This window comes from Mastomys coucha, unplaced genomic scaffold (assembly GCF_008632895.1).
Source record: "Mastomys coucha isolate ucsf_1 unplaced genomic scaffold, UCSF_Mcou_1 pScaffold12, whole genome shotgun sequence".
NCBI lineage: Eukaryota > Metazoa > Chordata > Mammalia > Rodentia > Muridae > Mastomys > Mastomys coucha.
Genome location: NW_022196894.1, coordinates 46052112 through 46063936, shown reverse-complemented (window position 1 = coordinate 46063936; position 11825 = coordinate 46052112).

Genomic DNA, 11825 nt, shown 5'->3' with positions numbered 1-11825 from the left:
TCTCTCTCTCTCTCTCTCTCTCTCTCTCTCTCTCTCATACACACACAAATACAGAAAAAAGGTTCACTTTCAAATTTAAGCACTGTCACTCAGTCAAGATAAGACGTAAAATAAGCCTATTGTCTAGCTAGCCTGCATTCAGCATGTTCATGTACACAGCTGTGGTAGTGGAGGAAGAAAGAAGGACTCTGAGTTCCTCATTCTCTTCAGTGAAAGCTGGGTGAGCTGCAGATCACGAAGGAGGTGAAACTGAGTCAGCTACCAAAGGACTTAACTAACACCAAGAAGCAAATCTGCACTTAGATAGTTATCAAAGGGACACATCGAGATTTCTTACCCAAATATAATTTTGTATTTGTTTTTTCTTTTTGGAAACTTAGAGGGCAACAGAAAACAAATAAGGAAAACAAAGTAAAAGCAAACCTAGGCCTTAGAGAACAATTTTTTCCCCTAGCAATCTAATAGACAACTGCATCAGACGCACACAGGAAGTGAGGCATAGCCAGATGTTTAGGCAGGTGGTGAGAACGCCCAGGCACCGCATCTGTAGTGTACACAATGCAGAAGTTACATTGGGTCGCACATCTCAGAACTCAGCACTCAGGCAGCTGAGCACCTTGAGGAATCATGAGTTGGCAGGCTCAATTTTATGGATGATTCTCACAATGATATGTGAGATACCATAAGTAATATTTTTGAACCTTCGGTTTGTTTTCTGACAAGCAATTTTTAAATCCTAGGCACAAGTCTGTTTGAGGACAAACAGGGAGGACTGGGGACTAAGAACCTGTTTATCCCTTATTTGTTGATTGTGGCTTCTGTGGTGGAGATAGTGATGTGTTTATTATATTGTGTTGTTCAGCCTGTAGATATTGCAGCTCCTGAATTCTTCTCAAATAAAAAGTGTCTGCTCTAAGGTCTTCAGGGAGTCATCTTTACTTGGCCTCTTCATACGATTAATTAAAGGAGCCCATTGTTTCAATAGAAGTGACTGGGTGTGACAGGTCTCACTAAATTCAAAATCCCCAGAGCTTTCTTTCCAAATTTGAGGTTCACCAACTTTTATTGTACACCCTGTGTTCTGCCTGTTGACCCCACATTTTTTATAGGGTAAGTAGACAAACAAGCCAAAGTTCAGCCTGACCCTTAATGGTGTCCTGGACTTTCCATCCTCTAGAATTCCTGTAAGGCTGAGTCACACTGTATCTGGTTAGACATTCCAAGACTAAGCAAGTCCAAGAGAACAATTCCACGTCTTCCTTTAATGATAAAATAAAGTGTGGATTTCAAGTTAGTTATTATATAACATGTTCAAAACTTGTTTTCTTTAAGAACCTTTCACTGATAAAAATGAAGAAATAACATTTATATTGGTATAGATTTTACTATACATTTTTCAACCAGTATATATGATCTATCTTATCTGTTTTTTAAAAAGAAATAAGTTGGGCTGGTAATATGGCTCAGTGGGTAAGAGCACTGACTGCTCTTCCGAAGGTCCTGAGTTCAAAATCGAGCAACCACATGGTGGCTAACAACCATCCGTAATGAGATTGATTTTTTTTTTTTTTTTTTTTTTTTTTTTTTTTTTGGTTTTTCGAGACAGGGTTTCTCTGTGTAGCCTTGGCTGTCCTGTCCTGGAACTCACTCTGTAGACCACTCTGGCCCCGAACTCAGAAATCCGCCTGCCTCTGCCTCCCAAAAGCTAGGATTAAAGGCGTGTGCCACCACGGCCCAGCTCTGTAATGAGATTTGACACCCTCTTCTGGTATGTCTAAAGACAGCTACAGTGTACTTAGATATAATAATAAATAAATCTTTAAAAAAGAAAAAAAAGAAAGAAAGAAGCCAAAGTATTTTTATTTGTAAATAATATGATAGTATAAACAACTGACCCCAAAAATTATACTTGGGAACTCCTATAGATGATAAACGCTTTCTTTTTCTTTCCCTCCTTTATTGGATATTTTCTTTATCCCCTTTCCAGGTCTCCCCTCCAGAAACCTCCTATCCCATCTCCCTTCCCCTTGCCTCTATGAGGGTACTCCCCCACCCAGCCACCCTCTATCAACTTTCAACCCTGGCATTCCCCTACACTGGGGCATTGAAGCCCCTCAGGCCCAAGGGCCACTTCTCCCACTGATGTCCAACAAGGCCAACCTCTGCCACATATGTGGCTGGTGCCATGGGTCCCTCCATGTGTACTCTTTGGTTGGTGGTCCAGTCCCTGGGAGCTCCTAGGGGGTCCGGCCGATTGACACTGTTGTTCCTCCCTTGTGGCTGCAAACCGGCTCAGCTCCTTCAGTCTCTTCTCCAACCCTCCATTGCAGACCCCATGCTCAGTCCAATGGTTAGCTACAAGCATCTGCCTCTGCATTTGTCAGGCTCTGCCAGAGCCACTCAGGAGACAGCCATATCAGGCTCCTGTCAGCAAGAACTTCCCAGCATCCACAATAGCATCAGGTTAGTGACTGTATATGGGGTGGATCCCCAGGTGAGGCAGTCTCTGGATGGCCTTTCCTTCAGTCTCTGCTCCACACTTTGTCTCCATGCTTCCTCCTGTGAGTATTTTGTTGCCCCTTCTAAGAAGCACTGGAGCACCCTCACTTTGGTCTTCCTTCTTGAGCTTCATATGGTCTGTGGATTGTATCTTGGGTATTCCAAACTTTTGGGCTAATATCTCCTTATCAGTGGGTGCATACCATGTGTGTTCTTTTCTGATTGGGTTACCTCACTCAGTATATTTTCAAGTTCCATACATTTGCCTGTGAATTTCATGAAGTCGTTGTTTTTAATAGCTTAGTAGAGGGCTAATATCCACTTTATACAAAGAACTCAAGAAGTTAGACTCCAGAGAACCAAATAGCCCTATTTAAAAACAGGGAACAGCCAGGCAGTGGTGGCGCACATCTTTAGTCCCAGCACTTGGGAGGCAGAGGCAGGTGGATTTCTGAGTTCAAGGCCAGCCTGGTCTACAGGGTGAGTTCCAGGACAGCCAAGGCTACACAGAGAAACCCTGTCTCGAAAAAGCAAAAAATAAATAAATAAATAAATAAATAAATAAATAAATAAAAATGAGGAACAGAGCTAAACAGAGAATTCTCAACAATGAAAACTCAAATGGCCAAGAAGCACCTAAAGAAATGTTCCACATACTTTAGTCATCAGGGATATGCAAATCAAAACAACCCTGAGATTCCACCTCACACCAGCCAGAATGGCTAATATCAAAAAGTCAGGTGACAGCAGATGCTGGCGAGGATGTGGAGAAAGAAGAACACTGCTCCATTGCTGGTGGAATTGCAAGCTGGTTCAAACACTCTGGAAATCAGTCTGGTGTTTCCTCAGAAAGTTGGACATAGTACTACCAGAGGATCCAGCTATACCACTCCTGGGCATATATCCAGAAGATGCTCCAACATGTAATAAGGACACATGCTCCACTATGTTCATAACAGCCATATTTATAATAGCCAGGAGCTGGAAACAACCCAGATGTCCCTCAATAGAGGAGTGGATACAGAAAATGTGGTACATCTACACAATGGAATATTACTCAGCTATAAAAAACAATGATCTATCTTATTACACAAAAATTAAGACTTAGTCAATAGATAGCTGTGATGGGCAAGGATCTGAGTCCCAGGCCACCTGTAGAACGATCTGGGCTCCTTTTCAGAAACATTTGGCAATTTGATATATATGAACAATATATCTTGATCATGTCTATACTCAACTTCTCTCCAACTATCCCTACACCCTCTAATATGTACCTCTCACCTTCATAGTCTTATTGTGATTTTTAATGACCTACTGAATCCAGTTAGTGCTACCTTATGAACATGAGCAATGTACCAGTGTCCACACCCCGGAAGAAAAATGACGTCCCTGCCTAATTGCCAGGCGCTCCTCAGCTGGAAGGGAAGCTTCTGAGCTCTCCCTTCTTCCACGCAGGAATCATTAACTAGGATGTGGGTTCTTGTGTCCCACATTGAAAAATAACTCATAAGTGCATAGTTTGAAATAGGAATAGAAACAAGAGGAATAGAGGATGGTAGTTAATGCAGAAACTCATAGCTGGTTAAAATAGAGAGAACAGGTGTCAGTGGAGTGGTCAGACATGTGTGTGTGTGTGTGTGTGTGTGTGTGTGTGTGTGATATCACACACATTCAATTCAGAAGACAGGGTAGAAAGATTATGACAATCAGAATAAAGAGAAGATAAGGGTGAAATAGTGCCTCCTGGACAAGACCACTGAGCTCATGAACTCACAACAGCTGCGGTTGCCCACACAAGAACTATACAAGATAAAGCTAGTCAATGTCCCCGCCTTGCTGGGAAGGGGCACGTGAGGCCCCACCCTGGCTGAGGAGCTATTGGCCATTGGTTTCTGGGGGAGGAAGAATCAGTTTTCCTTAGAAGTGTGCCCTCTGGTGGGTTGCCTGTGCTCCAGTAGACGATCAAGGGTCCGTATGCATTTAGGCATTTTTAATACAAGTCAGTAGGTTATAAAACAAAAAAACATAGAGAATACAGATTTGGGAAATGAAGGTAGGGGATTTTGGAAAAATTGTTGGGGGAACAAGGATAATAATGATAAAAACTACATTATATACCAAAGAAGTGATAAATAGTTTAACTTTAAAAAGGAAAAAAAGGGGATAGAGAAGTGGCTCAGTGGTTAAGAGCACTAGCTGCTTTTCCAGAGGTTCTGAGTTCAATTCCCAGCAACCCTATGGTGGCTCAGAACCATCTGTAATAGGATGTGATGCCCTCTTCCAGAATGCATGAAGACAAAGCACTCATAGGTGTCTTTCCTCCTAAAAGGAAAGGAGGGAGGAAGGGGCGAGGAGGGAAGAGAGGGGAGAGAAGGAAAAGAAAGCATTCTGAGAGTAGGAATAGAGGAGGGAGCTAAGGGTAAAGCCGCCACTGTCCTGGGTCACAAGTCTCGGAACTCCTTTATAGATGATTTAAGTAGAACTTGACTCCTCTTATTTGCATATTGCAGATTTTTGTTGTGCTTGGTCTATTTATTACATGGAGCCCAGGTGGGAAAGGGTTTCTGGCCTTCCTCTGCCAACTCGTTTCTTCTCTTTTCTTTATTCTTTTTTGTTTATTCTTCTCTCCTATATTACATCCCTACCTCAGTTTCCCCCCTCTTCTCCTCCCAGTCCTTCCCCCCACCTCTTCTCTCCCAGATCCATTCTTCCTGTTTTCCTTCAGAAAAGATCAGGCCTCTAGGGATATCAAACATGTCATATCAAGTTCCAACTAGACTAGCACATACCCTCATATCAAGGCTGGACTAGGTAACATAGTAGGAGGAGTCCCACAAGAACAACAAACTCCACAACCAAAACATATATGCAGAGGACCTAGGTCAGACCCATTCAAGCTCCCTGGTTGTCAGTTCAGTTTCTGTGGACCCTTATGAGTCCTCACTAGTTGATTCTGCAGGTTTTCTGTGGTGTCCATGACCCCTCTGGCTCAGCCTGCTTTCTTTCTTTCTTTTTTTTTTTTTTGTAAAGATTTATTTATTTATTTTATGTATATGAGTACACTGTAGCTGTACAGATGATTGTGAGCCTTAATGTGGTTGTTGGGAATTGAATTTTAGGACCTCTGCTCCTTCCAGTCAACCCCTCTCGCTCCAGTCGGTCCCGCTTGCTCCAGCGCAATATTTATTTATTATTATAAATAAGTACACTGTAGCTGTCTTCAGACACACCAGAAGAAGGCTTCAGATATCATTATGGGTGGTTGTGAGCCACCACGTGGTTGCTGGGATTTAAACTCAGGACCTTCAGAAGAGCAGTCAGTGCTCTTACCTGCTGAGTCATCTCACCAGCCCCTCAGCCTGTTTTCTTATAGAACCCAGGACCACTAGCTCAGGAATGGCACCACCAACCACGGGCTGCTCCCTCCACCACAAATCGCAAATTAAGAAAATGCCTTGTAAGCAGGTTTACATCCCAATCTTATGGACACATTTTCTTAATGTCTCAGACGACTTTAGCTTGTGTCTTGTTGACATAAACCTAGTCATATATAGTACTTAAGACAGTCTCTTGATTAATCACAGTGGCTGCACTTTAGGGAACTTACAGTGAAGTAGAGATACTACTGCCACAGCATGAGCATGGAATGACTGGCAGTGTGAGGAGTATCAAATTGCACACTGAGGGTTCCATGATGTATAAGCAATCTTAGAGAGGCAAAAAGATTAAAACAAAGCCTGCTTATATCAAATGCTGACAGGGAAGCAAAGCAACAATGTTTATTTGCTGCCAGTGAAGCTACAATTGCTGCCAGTGAAGCTACAAAATAGCACAGCTACTTTGAAGGACACTTCACAAGATTTTCATGAAGCTTAAGCATAGTCCTATAAAATCCATCAACCACCCTCCTAAGCCTTTATCCAATTATGTTGAAAATTTAGATCAACACAAAAACCTGAAAATGAGTGTTTATAGCAGCACCTCATTGTCCTGAACTGGACGAAATCAAGACATCTTTTGATGAATAAAACAAACAAACAAAAAGGTACATCCACATAGTGGAATATTATTCAGCCATTAAAAAGAAAAACTATCAAGTCTTGAAAAGCCACTGTGCTAAATTAGAAAAGCCAGTAGAATGATCTGTATGTTTTATATGAATCTAAGTATATGACACTTTAAGAAGGCACAATTCTAGAGAGTATAAAAATAACCAGATGTGTGATGTCAGAGGCTTGGGTTCTGAGAGGGAAGAAGTGAGCTGTGGCGATGTGGTTAAGGGAGGAACCTATTCCTTATGAATAGTTTCTGATGTGTTGGCTGCAGAGGTTATGTACCTACAGAACTGTACAACACAAGTCACCGAGCCTTACTGCAGTCTATAGGCTTTGGTTAGTGGTAATAGGGCAACATTGGCTTATTAATTTTAATAGACAGACTGTACTGGTACAAGATATTTACAAGGGATATTATATTGCATAGATGTGAACTACCTGCTAGGTTTCTATAAATCTACTATTTCCAATATTTAATGTCTAAATGAAAAAAGAAACTGAAGAAGACAGTACACAACAGAAGGGCATGTTCATGGGCTGGCAGAATTAACATTGTGAAATGGCTATCTTACCAAAAGTAATCTCAGATTTAAAGCAAGTCCCATCAACATTCCAATGATATTCTTTACAGAACTATTTTTAAAAATCTAAAAGTTGAGACAAAAACACAAAAGACCACATATAGCCAAAGTAATCTTAAGCAAGGAAAAAAACTGCTGGAGGTATCATAATGTCTGACTTTAAATAATGCCACAAAGTCAAATGGCAAAGACAGGATGGTGCTGGCCTAAAAACAGAAATATAAGTCAATGGAGGGAAAGTAGAAACCCAGTTAAACATATACACATAGCTGTGGGAACTTAATTTTCTATAAAAGCATCAAAAATATACACTAGAAAACAGGCAGCCTATTCAACAAGTGATACTGGCAAGCTTGATAAACATCTGAAAAGAGAATGAAATTAGATCCTTATTTCTCACCCTGCAGAGAAATCAATGTAATGTGGATCAAATACCTCAATTTAAAGGTGACATGCTGAAACTGCTAAAAGAAAACATAAAAAATGACTTCAAGATAGAGACATGAGCAAGAACTCTCTGCACAGGAAACAGGCCCAGGAATGAATGCATGGAACTGCATGAAATGTAAAACTTGCACAGCAGAGGAAACTTTCAGAGTGAACAGACATCTCACAGAATAGGAGCGAACCTTTGCCAGCCATGCTCAGACAGAGAGTTAGTAACAAGAATACAAAAGAACTGCAGAATTAAAAGTAAAAATATTGTCAATCAATAAATGGTCCAATGAAATGGACAGTTCCCAGAAGAAGAAACAAGAATAGCCAATAAGTATTTCTGTTAGCTACTTGTCTTGCTGCTGTAGTAAAGTAACCAACAGGGATGCTGGGAAGATGTTTCAGTGAGTAAGAGCACTTGCTGCACAAGAGTAAGTTCTGAGTTTGAATCAACAGCAAACATCAAAAGTCAGACATTGTGCCAGCACTCTCAGCCCTTGGGAGGCAGAGGCAGGCGGATTTCTGAGTTGAGGCCAGCCTAGTCTACAAAGTGAGTTCCAGGACACAGCCTAGGTAATACAGAGAAACCATGTCTTGAAAAACAAAACAAAACAAAAAAATAGTCAAGCATAGCTGCACATGCCATCATTGTAGGAGGTAGGAGTGTCCATAGGATTTTACCTACTGCCAATCTGGCTCCAGGTTCAGTAAGTAACCACATAGATACACAAGCATCCTCATAAACCTTATGTACACACACACACACACACACACACACACACACACATTCATATCACTCAGAGACACATATCTAAAAAAGAAAAGAAAAGAGAAGGAAAGAAAAAGAAAACTTAACAACAACAACAAAAGCCCCTGAGAAAAGCACCTTAAAGGTGAATGGGAATATTTTTAACAATTCCAAAGGACATCACCCACATTGGCATGGGAAGATATGCAGAAGGAAAAAAGGGGGCAGGGGTCACTTAGTGTTCACAGTTAGGAGGCTAAGAGTGATAAATGCTTGTTTTAACTTATGCTTTTATTCATTCCAGATCTTCAGACCACAGAATGATATTACCCAGAGTTAAGATGGGACCTCCCACCTCAGCCTAATATAGATCATTGACATGCCCAAAGATTTTGTTCTATGGTGATTCTAAATGTCATGAAATTGAGAATTAAAATTAACCATCAGAGTATCTAAAACAGTGTCCAAACCTGTGGCCATCAGAGAAATGCAGACTAAAACCACTTTGAAATATTACTTCACCCCAGTTAGAATAGATATCATCAAGAAAATTGATAACCCGTAGTGCTGTTAGCAAGGACTAGGGGGTGCAGGAACTTCGATTTACTGTTGGTAGAAGCATAAAATAATCTAGCCTTTAAGGAAATCGGAGTGCTGGCATCTCAAAATATTAAAAATATCCTCTGAGAGGCTCTACCAGCAGCTGACTGAGACAGATGCAGATACTCAAGCCAAGTGTTAGACTGAGGTCTGGAACGCCTGTGAAAGAGGGGAAGAAGGGTTGAAGGAACTGAAGGGGATGGCGACTCCATAGGAAGACCAACAGTGTCAACTAATTTGGATCTCTGGAAGCTCCCAGAGACTAAGCCACCAACCAAAGAGCATACACAGACTGGTCAGAGGCCCTGGCATATATGTAGGAGTGGACTGCCTTGTCTAGCCTCAGTGAGAGATAACGTGCTTAATCCTGTAAAGACTGGATGTCCCAGTGGGGACTTCACCTCTCAGAGGGGAATGAGAAGGGAAATGGAGGAAGATCTCTGTGAGGAGGGACTGGGGAGGGGGAGAACATTTGGAATGTAAATAAATAAAATAATTAACTAATAAAAGTATAACTATCATATAACTCAGACATACCACTCCTAGGTATATATGTAAAGGACTGTATCTTACCACAGGATACTTGAACATCCATGCTTATTGTTGGTCTATTCACTAAAGAGAAGGAATTGGTAGCTTTCCATCAACAGATGAATGGCTGATAAAAATGTAATACATACAATGGGATTTTGTTAAGCTACAAACAAAAAAAAATTATTTTTTTTTTTGAGACAGGGTTTCTCTGTATAGCCCTGGCTGTCCTGGAACTCACTCTGTAGCCCAGGCTGGCCTCGAACTCAAAAATCTGCCTGCCTCTGCCTCCCTAGTGCTGGGATCAAAGACGTATAACACCACTGCCTGGCAAAAAAAATGAAATTTGTGTGAAAATAGATGAATCTGGAAAGTACTAGTGAGGTGACCTGACCTCAGAAACCAACCATCTTATTTTCTCTCTTATATAGGAATTGTAACTTCTAAAGTTTATATGTCTATGTATAACTGACTATGAATATACAGGAGTATAGACTGTGAAACTAGAAAAGAGACCAAAAGAGCTGTCCCAAAAGTGAAAGATGGGTCACATGGTCGTGAATGTGACAAGGAAGCTGTTGTGGGTGGAAGATTACAAAGAGTTGGGGATGGTAGAAAAGAAGGAGAGAGGCAACACAGATAACTGTTTTAAAAATGCCATAATCAAACAACATCTTGTATGCTAATTAAAAGCAAATATTTTTAAAATGATGCGTGTGTTTTTTTTAATTTAAGAACTTTTAAAAGTACTGCTCTGAATTGTAAAATTACAGTGGTATCAGTATCCATCTGCTTTTCATAAAACACTGAAAATAAAGTGAGCATGCTCCGAGTTTTCCCAAGATGACCGAATTGATGTCTGCTGCTCAGAGATACTTAATAATGGATCCTCCATTTGTTCTCAAAATGATCTCAGGGAAAAGAGGATAGACATCTTTTTAATAATTTTGAGACATGGTTTCACTCTGTAATGTTAGAGATGGCCTAGAACTTACTCTGCAGCCTGGGTTGACCTAGAATTTACTACATAGCCAATGTCATGCCTGGAACTCATTAAGAAGCTTAGGTCAGCCTTGGCCTTGAGATGATCCTTCTGCCCTCTCCTCCTGAGGGCTGGGATTACATGTGTCACCACCTCCAGCCTTCATGACTGTATTTGAAGTACAAGATGCTGTACTTCACCTTTACAAAGCTTGACAAATTCCTAATAAAGACAGTTTTGTTTTATTAAAAAAAATTAGAGGAGGAAATATGGAAAGGAGAGAATATGACATTTTCTCAAGACAAACAATTCTACACTGGCAGAAGCTATGATCAAGTCTTGCTTATATTACCAAAGTTGTGGCAATGTGTCTCTACCCCCAATTTTCATGGAGACTCCACCCCCTACAGCTTCTCAATAGACTGGCAGGGAGGAGTTGTCATGGCCCCAGATCACCTCAATTTCCCATTTCCAACCAAGTTTAGTTATTAGTGAAAGATGGAATTTCATTTTATCTGGGTATGCCAGAAAACTGACTCCAGGAAAGAAAAAAATTCTTCCTAGATTTTATATACTGAATGAAATAAATATTCCTATGATGACCAATTTCAAGCTATCCCTATTATGTCTCTGAAATCCAAGTTGGGACAAGAAATCAATAGTGGACCCTGGTTTGAACTAGTCCATAGCCCAGAACTGCTTCTGATCATCTACTTTGATAGTATCAAGTTCAAGTCTCTGTCTGGCTTTTTTAAAGTTCACCTAACATCTTACCCCAGTTTTATTACCCAATACCTCACAAAGAGTCAGTATCTTCAGTTACAAAGATTATATACGCTGAAGCTTTGGCCTCCATGCCTTAGCTAAGTTGGATGCATTTTGGTCCCAAGACACTTTCTTTGTTAGTTACCCAACTTAAAAATATTTTCTAAAGATTTGTCTATCTTGAGTGTGGCATAGGTTGCTTCTGGTCTGTTCAAGTGCCTTGAACAGATCTTGGGTGCAGATTCTTCAGCCAGTCCCACAACACGCAGAGGAAGCTCCACTCCCAGGCGCTCTGACATACCCATGACCCTAAGGATCAGAGGTGAGGAGGACACAACATCTGTCCCAACACCAGGAGTGACTGGGACCAGCGGAACCCAGGCACACAGGAACTCCGCCAGCTCAGTGGCACAGGTTGCTTCAAGTCTGTTTGGGCTGGTGCCCTGAGCATCCTTGGGTGCAAACTCTGCGACAAGTCCCATAATTCCCAGAAGAAGTTGTACTCCCAGGTGCTCTAATTAACCCAGGGTCGGCATCTAGTCCCACAATACACAGAGAAAGCCACACTCCCAGGTGATCTAACAAGCCCAGGATCCCAGGATCCCAGAATCACAGGATCACAGAGACAG